General features: G+C 64.2%; 4 non-coding genes and 1 pseudogene across 4 annotated transcripts; all 5 read right to left on the bottom strand.

Annotated features, from left to right (window-relative positions):
• Positions 1 to 966: 966 nt before the first annotated feature.
• On the bottom strand, positions 967 to 1,084 carry LOC142867272 (uncharacterized; annotated as a pseudogene).
• Positions 1,085 to 4,563: 3,479 nt separating this feature from the next.
• Positions 4,564 to 4,682, bottom strand: LOC142867185 (5S ribosomal RNA). The gene has a single exon (XR_012916912.1). It is a non-coding gene; the product is annotated as a 5S ribosomal RNA (ribosomal RNA).
• A 3,487-nt stretch (positions 4,683 to 8,169) lies between these two features.
• Positions 8,170 to 8,288, bottom strand: LOC142867184 (5S ribosomal RNA). Its single transcript, XR_012916911.1, has one exon. It is a non-coding gene; the product is annotated as a 5S ribosomal RNA (ribosomal RNA).
• Positions 8,289 to 11,771: 3,483 nt separating this feature from the next.
• LOC142867183 (5S ribosomal RNA) lies at positions 11,772 to 11,890 on the bottom strand. The gene has a single exon (XR_012916910.1). It is a non-coding gene; the product is annotated as a 5S ribosomal RNA (ribosomal RNA).
• A 3,493-nt stretch (positions 11,891 to 15,383) lies between these two features.
• On the bottom strand, positions 15,384 to 15,502 carry LOC142867182 (5S ribosomal RNA). Its single transcript, XR_012916909.1, has one exon. It is a non-coding gene; the product is annotated as a 5S ribosomal RNA (ribosomal RNA).
• Positions 15,503 to 18,120: the final 2,618 nt, after the last annotated feature.

The raw sequence follows: 18,120 nt of genomic DNA, 5'->3' as shown, positions 1-18,120 counted from the left end.
AGTGCCATTCGGCTGTGAGGAGCAGCGGTGAGAGGGCACCTCTCGTGTTCTCCTGGCCAGAGCTGGAGCCCGTTCCAGTAAGCCAAGTATCCCAAGAATGGACACACGGGCACCACGTGAGCGCGCTCACCAGCAAATTGGTACGAACGGAGGACACCTAAGTGGACGGAGAGGAATCACCTTCATCGGGTGGGTCTCGGGCGGGTGGGGGAGGGGATGGGCATCCACCTCCATTAGGAATGGGGTGGGTGCGCACCGACTGGGGGATGGGCGCACTTGAAGCTCTGACCCCAGGGGGGAGGCTTGGAGAGGGCAACTGTACCCGACCTTAACACTGGTACCCCCACAATACGCTGGAACAACATGAGAGGTATATGAATGAGAACACAGGGGGGAGGGGGGCACGGGCAACACATGTCACCTGAATACTTGTACTCCCCATCATCTGCTTGAAAAGAGAGAGAAAAGAAAATGCAATCATAGAGGTAAGAGACACTTTTAAAAATAATGAATCCGAAGAGAAAAGTAAAAGGAGGCCTGTGGAGCAGGTCTGGGTGTGACTCCGGATCCCCCAACATCAGGTGCCACCACCAAAGATTCCTGCGTGGAGCCCATAGAACCCCCAAAAGCAACGGGACGAGTTCTGGTCACATACTCCCTCAAAATGACATCCTGGCCTTCTTCTGGAACTCCTCCCCTCTCAGACTCTCAAGGTTTCCTCCAGCGTGTCGGTTCCCACAGAGCAGACCTTTGGTCCTGAGACCTGACAGTCCAGATGCCACGCATGCTGCCGCGTGGCGGCGGTGTCGCGGCTTGGGACAAGAGGAGGCCCCACGGTGCGGGCTGGGGCGCCAGGCACCGCGGCGGGCGCTGAGGGTTGGGGTCACCCCCACCCCGGGCCGCCGCCGCGCTCCCGGAAAGGGGACAGAACAAGAGGCAAAAAAAAAAAAAAAAAAAAAAAGAAGCAGCCTGTGGCACCCGGTATTCCCAGGCGGTCTCCCATCCAAGTACTAACGGGCCCGACCCTGCTTAGCTTCCGAGACCAGACGAGATCGGGGGCGTTCAGGGTGGTGTGGCCCTAGACGGCGGCGGAGGGCGCCCCTGCCCCGCTCAAGAAGCCGAGCCTCTCTGCGCTTTCCCCCCGCCGCCGCCGCCGCCGCCGCCGCCGCCGCCGCCGCATCCGCCGCCTCCCGCCCCAGGCCCCGCGCCGGGCCGGGCCTGTTGGAGTTCGCCGGCCGGGTCCCGCGGGCTCCCAGGGACGGGGGTGATGGCGGGGCGGGGCGGGGGGCTGTCTCTCTATACACACACACACACACTCACACTCACTCACACTCACACAAGATGCGCCTCCACGGCTGGACTCGCCAAGGTGGAGCCCTCCCAGGCCCCTCGTCCCTCGCCCGGCCTCCTTCACCTACCCGCTGCCCACCCCCGGCGCGCGCCGCCGCTGACGCTGACTGCGCACGCACGCGCGCGGCGCTCGCCCTTTGACCCCAGCCAGGGGCCGCCCTCCCCACAACCCCTTTCAGCTGCGCCCCCCTCGCCCTGTGGGTGGGCTGCCGCCTATTCCCCCGGGCCAGGGCTGGGGCACAGCGCAAGGGGGAGGGGAGCCAGTGTATGGGGCGTCTCTCTCTGGGGATGTGTCCCATGGGTGGGGTGGGGTGGCGTGGTTTTGTGGGGCGCTGAAGAAATCAGTCCCCTCCATCTCCTACCTCTGGAAAACGCCCCAGCCCGTGGAGAACCGCCGGCACCGCTTCGTGGGGGCCGGGACCCTCCTCTGTGTCCTCCTGTGGCCCAGTCCAAGGGGCTGGGCCTGGCCGGGGCTGCATTGGACCCCAACCACCCTGGCGTGTGGACTCGCTAAAAATCGGCCATTAGATATTGGATTCCAGCTTCATTGAGGTCATTTCACTAATGAGTGCACCGCAAAGAGTTTCCTAATCCATCTGTGAGGGTGGCAACTGAAAGAGAATTTGAAAGCTGACAGAATAGGCGAGGGAAGGCATAGGAGATTTCCACACCCAGCAAGGAAGCCTTTCCCGAAATGGAAGAAAGAAACGAGCAAACAGAGACACCGGTAGCCCGCCCGGAAAAGAGTCTGCCCCCGAGAGAAAGCACCCTGACCAGGTTCACCCGTGGGTGGGTGGCGAGCTAGCGGCCTTCAGAAGAGCGAGGCCCGCAGTCTGTGCGGAAGACACCTGCACTCGGGTGTGTGTGGCGGCCCGATTCACAAGCAGCTCTAGACGTTAAACCAAGGAGAAGCCAGGGAGTTCCCAACGCCCCAGGTGTCCTCAGCCCACGACTGGCTGCTGTGGGAATGCGAAGCCCGGCTCCTTGTCTCAGAGCGGGGTTCCCAGGAGGATCAGGCTGAAGCTGGGACTTGGCCTCAAAGTGTCCCCTCGCATGGCCACCCCCTTCCCCTTCCTGCTCCTCTACTCCTGGTGCCCCTCCATCCAGGGGCCAGACCTTAAAGAGTCACCGCAAGAGAATCCTGGTCCCAAAGGAGCCTTCTGGGGGACCGGTGCTGAGAGAGGTTGTGGGCATGGCCCGCTGGGGCTCTGCCCGACCCAGGGCTGAGAGATGCCACCTCCCAGCTCTGGGTCCCTGCAGGAAGTGTTGGCAAGCACAGGGCCAGTCCCCCAAAGGCCCAGGTGCAGGGAGCCCAGGCCAAGCAGCCTGTGGAAGAAGCCACTTGCCGTGCCACCCCGGGAACAGGACTGCAGGCCCCGGCCCTTCCCACGTCCTCCTCCTCCTCCTCCCCCCCGCACCCCCCCCCGGACATGGCACAGGGCTCAGAGACACCTCAGACTCTTGCTACCCAAGGTGCAAAGGGCATCAGTTGCTCCTCCAACCCCCCCGCCCAGCAGACCACGTTGTCCAGCCAGCCCCCGGGCCTCCCTGGGGTGCCCAGCACAAAAGTGCAGACACCCACCGGACCCTCAGTCTCAGCTTTCGGATGTTTTTGCCACTCTAAGGACCCGCAGGCCCGCTGGGCCTTCGGGCAGGACAGAGAGCCCCGGGATCCGACGTGGAGAGCTGCGTGTACGTACGTCCCCATCAGGAGGCGGTCCCCACCTCCGCGGCTCTCCCCTTGCGGGGAGCGGCAGCCCAGCCGGCAGCCCCAGGGCCTCAGGGAAGACACCAGGCTGGGCCCCCGCGGCACAGCGGGGGCACGTCCCCCGCACTCACGGGACTTAGGGACGGCTGCTGGAGACTGCTGCGGCCACCCTGCTGCCAGGTTTCTGGAGGGCTTCCTGGAAGCAGCGTCCACACCAAGCCCTTGGAAGGCCCAGGCGACGGAGGAGCCGGTCAGGCAGGGGCCGAGGACGGTGAGAGGCCGGGCGGGAAGGAGCATGTCAGGCAGGGGCAGAGGACGGTGACAGGCCGGGCGGGGAGGAGCCGGTCAGGCCGGGGGCCCAGGACAGTGACGGGCCTGGCCGGGGAGGAGTGCGTCAGGCAGGGGCAGAGGAGACGGGCTGGGTAAGGGTTAGGGTGACAGTTAGGGCACAATTCACAATCGCAAAGACGTGGAAGCGACCCGAGTGCCCATCCAGCCAGGAGTGCATTAATAAAATGTGGCGCGTGGACACCACGGAGTGCCATTCGGCTGTGAGGAGCAGCGGTGAGAGGGCACCTCTCGTGTTCTCCTGGCCAGAGCTGGAGCCCGTTCCAGTAAGCCAAGTATCCCAAGAATGGACACACGGGCACCACGTGAGCGCGCTCACCAGCAAATTGGTACGAACGGATGGACACCTAAGTGGACGGAGAGGAATCACCTTCATCGGGTGGGTCTCGGGCGGGTGGGGGGAGGGGATGGGCATCCACCTCCATTAGGAATGGGGTGGGTGCGCACCGACTGGGGGATGGGCGCACTTGAAGCTCTGACCCCAGGGGGGAGGCTTGGAGAGGGCAACTGTACCCGACCTTAACACTGGTACCCCCACAATACGCTGGAACAACATGAGAGGTATATGAATGAGAACACAGGGGGGAGGGGGGCACGGGCAACACATGTCACCTGAATACTTGTACTCCCATCATCTGCTTGAAAAGAGAGAGAAAAGAAAATGCAATCATAGAGGTAAGAGACACTTTTTAAAAATAATGAATCCGAAGAGAAAAGTAAAAGGAGGCCTGTGGAGCAGGTCTGGGTGTGACTCCGGATCCCCCAACATCAGGTGCCACCACCAAAGATTCCTGCGTGGAGCCCATAGAACCCCCAAAAGCAACGGGACGAGTTCTGGTCACATACTCCCTCAAAATGACATCCTGGCCTTCTTCTGGAACTCCCTCCCCTCTCAGACTCTCAAGGTTTCCTCCAGCGTGTCGGTTCCCACAGAGCAGACCTTTGGTCTGAGACCTGACAGTCCAGATGCCACGCATGCTGCCGCGTGGCGGCGGTGTCGCGGCTTGGGACAAGAGGAGGCCCCACGGTGCGGGCTGGGGCGCCAGGCACCGCGGCGGGCGCTGAGGGTTGGGGTCACCCCCACCCCGGGCCGCCGCCGCGCTCCCGGAAAGGGGACAGAACAAGAGGCAAAAAAAAAAAAAAAAAAAAAAAGAAGCAGCCTGTGGCACCCGGTATTCCCAGGCGGTCTCCCATCCAAGTACTAACCGGGCCCGACCCTGCTTAGCTTCCGAGACCAGACGAGATCGGGGGCGTTCAGGGTGGTGTGGCCCTAGACGGCGGCGGAGGGCGCCCCTGCCCCGCTCAAGAAGCCGAGCCTCTCTGCGCTTTCCCCCCGCCGCCGCCGCCGCCGCCGCCGCCGCCGCCGCCGCATCCGCCGCCTCCCGCCCCAGGCCCCGCGCCGGGCCGGGCCTGTTGAGTTCGCCGGCCGGGTCCCGCGGGCTCCCAGGGACGGGGGTGATGGGCGGGGCGGGGCGGGGCGGGGGGCTGTCTCTCTATACACACACACACACACTCACACTCACTCACACTCACACAAGATGCGCCTCCACGGCTGGACTCGCCAAGGTGGAGCCCTCCCAGGCCCCTCGTCTCCTCGCCCGGCCTCCTTCACCTACCCGCTGCCCACCCCCGGCGCGTCGCCGCCGCTGACGCTGACTGCGCACGCACGCGCGCGGCGCTCGCCCTTTGACCCCAGCCAGGGGCCGCCCTCCCCCACAACCCCTTTCAGCTGCGCCCCCCCTCGCCCTGTGGGTGGGCTGCCGCCTATTCCCCCGGGCCAGGGCTGGGGCACAGCGCAAGGGGGAGGGGAGCCAGTGTATGGGGCGTCTCTCTCTGGGGATGTGTCCCATGGGTGGGGTGGGGTGGCGTGGTTTGTGGGGCGCTGAAGAAATCAGTCCCCTCCATCTCCTACCTCTGGAAAACGCCCCAGCCCGTGGAGAACCGCCGGCACCGCTTCGTGGGGGCCGGGACCCTCCTCTGTGTCCTCCTGTGGCCCAGTCCAAGGGGCCTGGGCCTGGCCGGGGCTGCATTGGACCCCAACCACCCTGGCGTGTGGACTCGCTAAAAATCGGCCATTAGATATTGGATTCCAGCTTCATTGAGGTCATTTCACTAATGAGTGCACCGCAAAGAGTTTCCTAATCCATCTGTGAGGGTGGCAACTGAAAGAGAATTTGAAAGCTGACAGAATAGGCGAGGGAAGGCATAGGAGATTTCCACACCCAGCAAGGAAGCCTTTCCCGAAATGGAAGAAAGAAACGAGCAAACAGAGACACCGGTAGCCCGCCCGGAAAAGAGTCTGCCCCCGAGAGAAAGCACCCTGACCAGGTTCACCCGTGGGTGGGTGGCGAGCTAGCGGCGTTCAGAAGAGCGAGGCCCGCAGTCTGTGCGGAAGACACCTGCACTCGGGTGTGTGTGGCGGCCCGATTCACAAGCAGCTCTAGACGTTAAACCAAGGAGAAGCCAGGGAGTTCCCAACGCCCCAGGTGTCCTCAGCCCACGACTGGCTGCTGTGGGAATGCGAAGCCCGGCTCCTTGTCTCAGAGCGGGGTTCCCAGGAGGATCAGGCTGAAGCTGGGACTTGGCCTCAAAGTGTCCCCTCGCATGGCCACCCCCTTCCCCTTCCTGCTCCTCTACTCCTGGTGCCCCTCCATCCAGGGGCCAGACCTTAAAGAGTCACCGCAAGAGAATCCTGGTCCCAAAGGAGCCTTCTGGGGGACCGGTGCTGAGAGAGGTTGTGGGCATGGCCCGCTGGGGCTCTGCCCGACCCAGGGCTGAGAGATGCCACCTCCCAGCTCTGGGTCCCTGCAGGAAGTGTTGGCAAGCACAGGGCCAGTCCCCCAAAGGCCCAGGTGCAGGGAGCCCAGGCCAAGCAGCCTGTGGAAGAAGCCACTTGCCGTGCCACCCCGGGAACAGGACTGCAGGCCCCGGCCCTTCCCACGTCCTCCTCCTCCTCCTCCCCCCCGCACCCCCCCCGGACATGGCACAGGGCTCAGAGACACCTCAGACTCTTGCTACCCAAGGTGCAAAGGGCATCAGTTGCTCCTCCAACCCCCCCGCCCAGCAGACCACGTTGTCCAGCCAGCCCCCGGGCCTCCCTGGGGTGCCCAGCACAAAAGTGCAGACACCCACCGGACCCTCAGTCTCAGCTTTCGGATGTTTTTGCCACTCTAAGGACCCGCAGGCCCGCTGGGCCTTCGGGCAGGACAGAGAGCCCCGGGATCCGACGTGGAGAGCTGCGTGTACGTACGTCCCCATCAGGAGGCGGTCCCCACCTCCGCGGCTCTCCCCTTGCGGGGAGCGGCAGCCCAGCCGGCAGCCCCAGGGCCTCAGGGAAGACACCAGGCTGGGCCCCCGCGGCACAGCGGGGGCACGTCCCCCGCACTCACGGGACTTAGGGACGGCTGCTGGAGACTGCTGCGGCCACCCTGCTGCCAGGTTTCTGGAGGGCTTCCTGGAAGCAGCGTCCACACCAAGCCCTTGGAAGGCCCAGGCGACGGAGGAGCCGGTCAGGCAGGGGCCGAGGACGGTGAGAGGCCGGGCGGGAAGGAGCATGTCAGGCAGGGGCAGAGGACGGTGACAGGCCGGGCGGGGAGGAGCCGGTCAGGCCGGGGGCCCAGGACAGTGACGGGCCTGGCCGGGGAGGAGTGCGTCAGGCAGGGGCAGAGGAGACGGGCTGGGTAAGGGTTAGGGTGACAGTTAGGGCACAATTCACAATCGCAAAGACGTGGAAGCGACCCGAGTGCCCATCCAGCCAGGAGTGCATTAATAAAATGTGGCGCGTGGACACCACGGAGTGCCATTCGGCTGTGAGGAGCAGCGGTGAGAGGGCACCTCTCGTGTTCTCCTGGCCAGAGCTGGAGCCCGTTCCAGTAAGCCAAGTATCCCAAGAATGGACACACGGGCACCACGTGAGCGCGCTCACCAGCAAATTGGTACGAACGGATGGACACCTAAGTGGACGGAGAGGAATCACCTTCATCGGGTGGGTCTCGGGCGGGTGGGGGGAGGGGATGGGCATCCACCTCCATTAGGAATGGGGTGGGTGCGCACCGACTGGGGGATGGGCGCACTTGAAGCTCTGACCCCAGGGGGGAGGCTTGGAGAGGGCAACTGTACCCGACCTTAACACTGGTACCCCCACAATACGCTGGAACAACATGAGAGGTATATGAATGAGAACACAGGGGGGAGGGGGGCACGGGCAACACATGTCACCTGAATACTTGTACTCCCATCATCTGCTTGAAAAGAGAGAGAAAAGAAAATGCAATCATAGAGGTAAGAGACACTTTTTAAAAATAATGAATCCGAAGAGAAAAGTAAAAGGAGGCCTGTGGAGCAGGTCTGGGTGTGACTCCGGATCCCCCAACATCAGGTGCCACCACCAAAGATTCCTGCGTGGAGCCCATAGAACCCCCAAAAGCAACGGGACGAGTTCTGGTCACATACTCCCTCAAAATGACATCCTGGCCTTCTTCTGGAACTCCCTCCCCTCTCAGACTCTCAAGGTTTCCTCCAGCGTGTCGGTTCCCACAGAGCAGACCTTTGGTCTGAGACCTGACAGTCCAGATGCCACGCATGCTGCCGCGTGGCGGCGGTGTCGCGGCTTGGGACAAGAGGAGGCCCCACGGTGCGGGCTGGGGCGCCAGGCACCGCGGCGGGCGCTGAGGGTTGGGGTCACCCCCACCCCGGGCCGCCGCCGCGCTCCCGGAAAGGGGACAGAACAAGAGGCAAAAAAAAAAAAAAAAAAAAAAAGAAGCAGCCTGTGGCACCCGGTATTCCCAGGCGGTCTCCCATCCAAGTACTAACCGGGCCCGACCCTGCTTAGCTTCCGAGACCAGACGAGATCGGGGGCGTTCAGGGTGGTGTGGCCCTAGACGGCGGCGGAGGGCGCCCCTGCCCCGCTCAAGAAGCCGAGCCTCTCTGCGCTTTCCCCCCGCCGCCGCCGCCGCCGCCGCCGCCGCCGCCGCCGCATCCGCCGCCTCCCGCCCCAGGCCCCGCGCCGGGCCGGGCCTGTTGAGTTCGCCGGCCGGGTCCCGCGGGCTCCCAGGGACGGGGGTGATGGGCGGGGCGGGGCGGGGGGCTGTCTCTCTATACACACACACACACACTCACACTCACTCACACTCACACAAGATGCGCCTCCACGGCTGGACTCGCCAAGGTGGAGCCCTCCCAGGCCCCTCGTCTCCTCGCCCGGCCTCCTTCACCTACCCGCTGCCCACCCCCGGCGCGTCGCCGCCGCTGACGCTGACTGCGCACGCACGCGCGCGGCGCTCGCCCTTTGACCCCAGCCAGGGGCCGCCCTCCCCCACAACCCCTTTCAGCTGCGCCCCCCCTCGCCCTGTGGGTGGGCTGCCGCCTATTCCCCCGGGCCAGGGCTGGGGCACAGCGCAAGGGGGAGGGGAGCCAGTGTATGGGGCGTCTCTCTCTGGGGATGTGTCCCATGGGTGGGGTGGGGTGGCGTGGTTTGTGGGGCGCTGAAGAAATCAGTCCCCTCCATCTCCTACCTCTGGAAAACGCCCCAGCCCGTGGAGAACCGCCGGCACCGCTTCGTGGGGGCCGGGACCCTCCTCTGTGTCCTCCTGTGGCCCAGTCCAAGGGGCCTGGGCCTGGCCGGGGCTGCATTGGACCCCAACCACCCTGGCGTGTGGACTCGCTAAAAATCGGCCATTAGATATTGGATTCCAGCTTCATTGAGGTCATTTCACTAATGAGTGCACCGCAAAGAGTTTCCTAATCCATCTGTGAGGGTGGCAACTGAAAGAGAATTTGAAAGCTGACAGAATAGGCGAGGGAAGGCATAGGAGATTTCCACACCCAGCAAGGAAGCCTTTCCCGAAATGGAAGAAAGAAACGAGCAAACAGAGACACCGGTAGCCCGCCCGGAAAAGAGTCTGCCCCCGAGAGAAAGCACCCTGACCAGGTTCACCCGTGGGTGGGTGGCGAGCTAGCGGCCTTCAGAAGAGCGAGGCCCGCAGTCTGTGCGGAAGACACCTGCACTCGGGTGTGTGTGGCGGCCCGATTCACAAGCAGCTCTAGACGTTAAACCAAGGAGAAGCCAGGGAGTTCCCAACGCCCCAGGTGTCCTCAGCCCACGACTGGCTGCTGTGGGAATGCGAAGCCCGGCTCCTTGTCTCAGAGCGGGGTTCCCAGGAGGATCAGGCTGAAGCTGGGACTTGGCCTCAAAGTGTCCCCTCGCATGGCCACCCCCTTCCCCTTCCTGCTCCTCTACTCCTGGTGCCCCTCCATCCAGGGGCCAGACCTTAAAGAGTCACCGCAAGAGAATCCTGGTCCCAAAGGAGCCTTCTGGGGGACCGGTGCTGAGAGAGGTTGTGGGCATGGCCCGCTGGGGCTCTGCCCGACCCAGGGCTGAGAGATGCCACCTCCCAGCTCTGGGTCCCTGCAGGAAGTGTTGGCAAGCACAGGGCCAGTCCCCCAAAGGCCCAGGTGCAGGGAGCCCAGGCCAAGCAGCCTGTGGAAGAAGCCACTTGCCGTGCCACCCCGGGAACAGGACTGCAGGCCCCGGCCCTTCCCACGTCCTCCTCCTCCTCCTCCCCCCCGCACCCCCCCCGGACATGGCACAGGGCTCAGAGACACCTCAGACTCTTGCTACCCAAGGTGCAAAGGGCATCAGTTGCTCCTCCAACCCCCCCGCCCAGCAGACCACGTTGTCCAGCCAGCCCCCGGGCCTCCCTGGGGTGCCCAGCACAAAAGTGCAGACACCCACCGGACCCTCAGTCTCAGCTTTCGGATGTTTTTGCCACTCTAAGGACCCGCAGGCCCGCTGGGCCTTCGGGCAGGACAGAGAGCCCCGGGATCCGACGTGGAGAGCTGCCTGTACGTACGTCCCCATCAGGAGGCGGTCCCCACCTCCGCGGCTCTCCCCTTGCGGGGAGCGGCAGCCCAGCCGGCAGCCCCAGGGCCTCAGGGAAGACACCAGGCTGGGCCCCCGCGGCACAGCGGGGGCACGTCCCCCGCACTCACGGGACTTAGGGACGGCTGCTGGAGACTGCTGCGGCCACCCTGCTGCCAGGTTTCTGGAGGGCTTCCTGGAAGCAGCGTCCACACCAAGCCCTTGGAAGGCCCAGGCGACGGAGGAGCCGGTCAGGCAGGGGCCGAGGACGGTGAGAGGCCGGGCGGGAAGGAGCATGTCAGGCAGGGGCAGAGGACGGTGACAGGCCGGGCGGGGAGGAGCCGGTCAGGCCGGGGGCCCAGGACAGTGACGGGCCTGGCCGGGGAGGAGTGCGTCAGGCAGGGGCAGAGGAGACGGGCTGGGTAAGGGTTAGGGTGACAGTTAGGGCACAATTCACAATCGCAAAGACGTGGAAGCGACCCGAGTGCCCATCCAGCCAGGAGTGCATTAATAAAATGTGGCGCGTGGACACCACGGAGTGCCATTCGGCTGTGAGGAGCAGCGGTGAGAGGGCACCTCTCGTGTTCTCCTGGCCAGAGCTGGAGCCCGTTCCAGTAAGCCAAGTATCCCAAGAATGGACACACGGGCACCACGTGAGCGCGCTCACCAGCAAATTGGTACGAACGGATGGACACCTAAGTGGACGGAGAGGAATCACCTTCATCGGGTGGGTCTCGGGCGGGTGGGGGGAGGGGATGGGCATCCACCTCCATTAGGAATGGGGTGGGTGCGCACCGACTGGGGGATGGGCGCACTTGAAGCTCTGACCCCAGGGGGGAGGCTTGGAGAGGGCAACTGTACCCGACCTTAACACTGGTACCCCCACAATACGCTGGAACAACATGAGAGGTATATGAATGAGAACACAGGGGGGAGGGGGGCACGGGCAACACATGTCACCTGAATACTTGTACTCCCATCATCTGCTTGAAAAGAGAGAGAAAAGAAAATGCAATCATAGAGGTAAGAGACACTTTTTAAAAATAATGAATCCGAAGAGAAAAGTAAAAGGAGGCCTGTGGAGCAGGTCTGGGTGTGACTCCGGATCCCCCAACATCAGGTGCCACCACCAAAGATTCCTGCGTGGAGCCCATAGAACCCCCAAAAGCAACGGGACGAGTTCTGGTCACATACTCCCTCAAAATGACATCCTGGCCTTCTTCTGGAACTCCCTCCCCTCTCAGACTCTCAAGGTTTCCTCCAGCGTGTCGGTTCCCACAGAGCAGACCTTTGGTCTGAGACCTGACAGTCCAGATGCCACGCATGCTGCCGCGTGGCGGCGGTGTCGCGGCTTGGGACAAGAGGAGGCCCCACGGTGCGGGCTGGGGCGCCAGGCACCGCGGCGGGCGCTGAGGGTTGGGGTCACCCCCACCCCGGGCCGCCGCCGCGCTCCCGGAAAGGGGACAGAACAAGAGGCAAAAAAAAAAAAAAAAAAAAAAAAGAAGCAGCCTGTGGCACCCGGTATTCCCAGGCGGTCTCCCATCCAAGTACTAACCGGGCCCGACCCTGCTTAGCTTCCGAGACCAGACGAGATCGGGGGCGTTCAGGGTGGTGTGGCCCTAGACGGCGGCGGAGGGCGCCCCTGCCCCGCTCAAGAAGCCGAGCCTCTCTGCGCTTTCCCCCCGCCGCCGCCGCCGCCGCCGCCGCCGCCGCCGCCGCCGCATCCGCCGCCTCCCGCCCCAGGCCCCGCGCCGGGCCGGGCCTGTTGAGTTCGCCGGCCGGGTCCCGCGGGCTCCCAGGGACGGGGGTGATGGGCGGGGCGGGGCGGGGCGGGGGGCTGTCTCTCTATACACACACACACACACTCACACTCACTCACACTCACACAAGATGCGCCTCCACGGCTGGACTCGCCAAGGTGGAGCCCTCCCAGGCCCCTCGTCTCCTCGCCCGGCCTCCTTCACCTACCCGCTGCCCACCCCCGGCGCGTCGCCGCCGCTGACGCTGACTGCGCACGCACGCGCGCGGCGCTCGCCCTTTGACCCCAGCCAGGGGCCGCCCTCCCCCACAACCCCTTTCAGCTGCGCCCCCCCTCGCCCTGTGGGTGGGCTGCCGCCTATTCCCCCGGGCCAGGGCTGGGGCACAGCGCAAGGGGGAGGGGAGCCAGTGTATGGGGCGTCTCTCTCTGGGGATGTGTCCCATGGGTGGGGTGGGGTGGCGTGGTTTGTGGGGCGCTGAAGAAATCAGTCCCCTCCATCTCCTACCTCTGGAAAACGCCCCAGCCCGTGGAGAACCGCCGGCACCGCTTCGTGGGGGCCGGGACCCTCCTCTGTGTCCTCCTGTGGCCCAGTCCAAGGGGCCTGGGCCTGGCCGGGGCTGCATTGGACCCCAACCACCCTGGCGTGTGGACTCGCTAAAAATCGGCCATTAGATATTGGATTCCAGCTTCATTGAGGTCATTTCACTAATGAGTGCACCGCAAAGAGTTTCCTAATCCATCTGTGAGGGTGGCAACTGAAAGAGAATTTGAAAGCTGACAGAATAGGCGAGGGAAGGCATAGGAGATTTCCACACCCAGCAAGGAAGCCTTTCCCGAAATGGAAGAAAGAAACGAGCAAACAGAGACACCGGTAGCCCGCCCGGAAAAGAGTCTGCCCCCGAGAGAAAGCACCCTGACCAGGTTCACCCGTGGGTGGGTGGCGAGCTAGCGGCCTTCAGAAGAGCGAGGCCCGCAGTCTGTGCGGAAGACACCTGCACTCGGGTGTGTGTGGCGGCCCGATTCACAAGCAGCTCTAGACGTTAAACCAAGGAGAAGCCAGGGAGTTCCCAACGCCCCAGGTGTCCTCAGCCCACGACTGGCTGCTGTGGGAATGCGAAGCCCGGCTCCTTGTCTCAGAGCGGGGTTCCCAGGAGGATCAGGCTGAAGCTGGGACTTGGCCTCAAAGTGTCCCCTCGCATGGCCACCCCCTTCCCCTTCCTGCTCCTCTACTCCTGGTGCCCCTCCATCCAGGGGCCAGACCTTAAAGAGTCACCGCAAGAGAATCCTGGTCCCAAAGGAGCCTTCTGGGGGACCGGTGCTGAGAGAGGTTGTGGGCATGGCCCGCTGGGGCTCTGCCCGACCCAGGGCTGAGAGATGCCACCTCCCAGCTCTGGGTCCCTGCAGGAAGTGTTGGCAAGCACAGGGCCAGTCCCCCAAAGGCCCAGGTGCAGGGAGCCCAGGCCAAGCAGCCTGTGGAAGAAGCCACTTGCCGTGCCACCCCGGGAACAGGACTGCAGGCCCCGGCCCTTCCCACGTCCTCCTCCTCCTCCTCCCCCCCGCACCCCCCCCGGACATGGCACAGGGCTCAGAGACACCTCAGACTCTTGCTACCCAAGGTGCAAAGGGCATCAGTTGCTCCTCCAACCCCCCCGCCCAGCAGACCACGTTGTCCAGCCAGCCCCCGGGCCTCCCTGGGGTGCCCAGCACAAAAGTGCAGACACCCACCGGACCCTCAGTCTCAGCTTTCGGATGTTTTTGCCACTCTAAGGACCCGCAGGCCCGCTGGGCCTTCGGGCAGGACAGAGAGCCCCGGGATCCGACGTGGAGAGCTGCGTGTACGTACGTCCCCATCAGGAGGCGGTCCCCACCTCCGCGGCTCTCCCCTTGCGGGGAGCGGCAGCCCAGCCGGCAGCCCCAGGGCCTCAGGGAAGACACCAGGCTGGGCCCCCGCGGCACAGCGGGGGCACGTCCCCCGCACTCACGGGACTTAGGGACGGCTGCTGGAGACTGCTGCGGCCACCCTGCTGCCAGGTTTCTGGAGGGCTTCCTGGAAGCAGCGTCCACACCAAGCCCTTGGAAGGCCCAGGCGACGGAGGAGCCGGTCAGGCAGGGGCCGAGGACGGTGAGAGGCCGGGCGGGAAGGAGCATGTCAGGCAGGGGCAGAGGACGGTGACAGGCCGGGCGGGGAGGAGCCGGTCAGGCCGGGGGCCCAGGACAGTGACGGGCCTGGCCGGGGAGGAGTGCGTCAGGCAGGGGCAGAGGAGACGGGCTGGGTAAGGGTTAGGGTGACAGTTAGGGCACAATTCACAATCGCAAAGACGTGGAAGCGACCCGAGTGCCCATCCAGCCAGGAGTGCATTAATAAAATGTGGCGCGTGGACACCACGGAGTGCCATTCGGCTGTGAGGAGCAGCGGTGAGAGGGCACCTCTCGTGTTCTCCTGGCCAGAGCTGGAGCCCGTTCCAGTAAGCCAAGTATCCCAAGAATGGACACACGGGCACCACGTGAGCGCGCTCACCAGCAAATTGGTACGAACGGATGGACACCTAAGTGGACGGAGAGGAATCACCTTCATCGGGTGGGTCTCGGGCGGGTGGGGGGAGGGGATGGGCATCCACCTCCATTAGGAATGGGGTGGGTGCGCACCGACTGGGGGATGGGCGCACTTGAAGCTCTGACCCCAGGGGGGAGGCTTGGAGAGGGCAACTGTACCCGACCTTAACACTGGTACCCCCACAATACGCTGGAACAACATGAGAGGTATATGAATGAGAACACAGGGGGGAGGGGGGCACGGGCAACACATGTCACCTGAATACTTGTACTCCCATCATCTGCTTGAAAAGAGAGAGAAAAGAAAATGCAATCATAGAGGTAAGAGACACTTTTTAAAAATAATGAATCCGAAGAGAAAAGTAAAAGGAGGCCTGTGGAGCAGGTCTGGGTGTGACTCCGGATCCCCCAACATCAGGTGCCACCACCAAAGATTCCTGCGTGGAGCCCATAGAACCCCCAAAAGCAACGGGACGAGTTCTGGTCACATACTCCCTCAAAATGACATCCTGGCCTTCTTCTGGAACTCCCTCCCCTCTCAGACTCTCAAGGTTTCCTCCAGCGTGTCGGTTCCCACAGAGCAGACCTTTGGTCTGAGACCTGACAGTCCAGATGCCACGCATGCTGCCGCGTGGCGGCGGTGTCGCGGCTTGGGACAAGAGGAGGCCCCACGGTGCGGGCTGGGGCGCCAGGCACCGCGGCGGGCGCTGAGGGTTGGGGTCACCCCCACCCCGGGCCGCCGCCGCGCTCCCGGAAAGGGGACAGAACAAGAGGCAAAAAAAAAAAAAAAAAAAAAAAAAAGAAGCAGCCTGTGGCACCCGGTATTCCCAGGCGGTCTCCCATCCAAGTACTAACCGGGCCCGACCCTGCTTAGCTTCCGAGACCAGACGAGATCGGGGGCGTTCAGGGTGGTGTGGCCCTAGACGGCGGCGGAGGGCGCCCCTGCCCCGCTCAAGAAGCCGAGCCTCTCTGCGCTTTCCCCCCGCCGCCGCCGCCGCCGCCGCCGCCGCCGCCGCCGCCACCGCCGCCTCCCGCCCCAGGCCCCGCGCCGGGCCGGGCCTGTTGAGTTCGCCGGCCGGGTCCCGCGGGCTCCCAGGGACGGGGGTGATGGGCGGGGCGGGGGGCTGTCTCTCTATACACACACACACACACTCACACTCACTCACACTCACACAAGATGCGCCTCCACGGCTGGACTCGCCAAGGTGGAGCCCTCCCAGCCCCCCTCGTCTCCTCGCCCGGCCTCCTTCACCTACCCGCTGCCCACCCCCGGCGCGTCGCCGCCGCTGACGCTGACTGCGCACGCACGCGCGCGGCGCTCGCCCTTTGACCCCAGCCAGGGGCCGCCCTCCCCCACAACCCCTTTCAGCTGCGCCCCCCCTCGCCCTGTGGGTGGGCTGCCGCCTATTCCCCCGGGCCAGGGCTGGGGCACAGCGCAAGGGGGAGGGGAGCCAGTGTATGGGGCGTCTCTCTCTGGGGATGTGTCCCATGGGTGGGGTGGGGTGGCGTGGTTTGTGGGGCGCTGAAGAAATCAGTCCCCTCCATCTCCTACCTCTGGAAAACGCCCCAGCCCGTGGAGAACCGCCGGCACCGCTTCGTGGGGGCCGGGACCCTCCTCTGTGTCCTCCTGTGGCCCAGTCCAAGGGGCCTGGGCCTGGCCGGGGCTGCATTGGACCCCAACCACCCTGGCGTGTGGACTCGCTAAAAATCGGCCATTAGATATTGGATTCCAGCTTCATTGAGGTCATTTCACTAATGAGTGCACCGCAAAGAGTTTCCTAATCCATCTGTGAGGGTGGCAACTGAAAGAGAATTTGAAAGCTGACAGAATAGGCGAGGGAAGGCATAGGAGATTTCCACACCCAGCAAGGAAGCCTTTCCCGAAATGGAAGAAAGAAACGAGCAAACAGAGACACCGGTAGCCCGCCCGGAAAAGAGTCTGCCCCCGAGAGAAAGCACCCTGACCAGGTTCACCCGTGGGTGGGTGGCGAGCTAGCGGCCTTCAGAAGAGCGAGGCCCGCAGTCTGTGCGGAAGACACCTGCACTCGGGTGTGTGTGGCGGCCCGATTCACAAGCAGCTCTAGATGTTAAACCAAGGAGAAGCCAGGGAGTTCCCAACGCCCCAGGTGTCCTCAGCCCACGAATGGCTGCTGTGGGAATGCGAAGCCCGGCTCCTTGTCTCAGAGCGGGGTTCCCAGGAGGATCAGGCTGAAGCTGGGACTTGGCCTCAAAGTGTCCCCTCGCATGGCCACCCCCTTCCCCTTCCTGCTCCTCTACTCCTGGTGCCCCTCCATCCAGGGGCCAGACCTTAAAGAGTCACCGCAAGAGAATCCTGGTCCCAAAGGAGCCTTCTGGGGGACCGGTGCTGAGAGAGGTTGTGGGCATGGCCCGCTGGGGCTCTGCCCGACCCAGGGCTGAGAGATGCCACCTCCCAGCTCTGGGTCCCTGCAGGAAGTGTTGGCAAGCACAGGGCCAGTCCCCCAAAGGCCCAGGTGCAGGGAGCCCAGGCCAAGCAGCCTGTGGAAGAAGCCACTTGCCGTGCCACCCCGGGAACAGGACTGCAGGCCCCGGCCCTTCCCACGTCCTCCTCCTCCTCCTCCCCCCCGCACCCCCCCCCGGACATGGCACAGGGCTCAGAGACACCTCAGACTCTTGCTACCCAAGGTGCAAAGGGCATCAGTTGCTCCTCCAACCCCCCCGCCCAGCAGACCACGTTGTCCAGCCAGCCCCCGGGCCTCCCTGGGGTGCCCAGCACAAAAGTGCAGACACCCACCGGACCCTCAGTCTCAGCTTTCGGATGTTTTTGCCACTCTAAGGACCCGCAGGCCCGCTGGGCCTTCGGGCAGGACAGAGAGCCCCGGGATCCGACGTGGAGAGCTGCGTGTACGTACGTCCCCATCAGGAGGCGGTCCCCACCTCCGCGGCTCTCCCCTTGCGGGGAGCGGCAGCCCAGCCGGCAGCCCCAGGGCCTCAGGGAAGACACCAGGCTGGGCCCCCGCGGCACAGCGGGGGCACGTCCCCCGCACTCACGGGACTTAGGGACGGCTGCTGGAGACTGCTGCGGCCACCCTGCTGCCAGGTTTCTGGAGGGCTTCCTGGAAGCAGCGTCCACACCAAGCCCTTGGAAGGCCCAGGCGACGGAGGAGCCGGTCAGGCAGGGGCCGAGGACGGTGAGAGGCCGGGCGGGAAGGAGCATGTCAGGCAGGGGCAGAGGACGGTGACAGGCCGGGCGGGGAGGAGCCGGTCAGGCCGGGGGCCCAGGACAGTGACGGGCCTGGCCGGGGAGGAGTGCGTCAGGCAGGGGCAGAGGAGACGGGCTGGGTAAGGGTTAGGGTGACAGTTAGGGCACAATTCACAATCGCAAAGACGTGGAAGCGACCCGAGTGCCCATCCAGCCAGGAGTGCATTAATAAAATGTGGCGCGTGGACACCACGGAGTGCCATTCGGCTGTGAGGAGCAGCGGTGAGAGGGCACCTCTCGTGTTCTCCTGGCCAGAGCTGGAGCCCGTTCCAGTAAGCCAAGTATCCCAAGAATGGACACAC

Source organism: Microcebus murinus, unplaced genomic scaffold (assembly GCF_040939455.1).
Source record: "Microcebus murinus isolate Inina unplaced genomic scaffold, M.murinus_Inina_mat1.0 scaf014_hap2_Mmur4.0, whole genome shotgun sequence".
Classification (NCBI taxonomy): Eukaryota; Metazoa; Chordata; class Mammalia; order Primates; family Cheirogaleidae; genus Microcebus; species Microcebus murinus.
The sequence above is the reverse complement of the archived record's forward strand: the minus strand, read 5'-3'. Positions and strand labels throughout refer to the sequence as shown.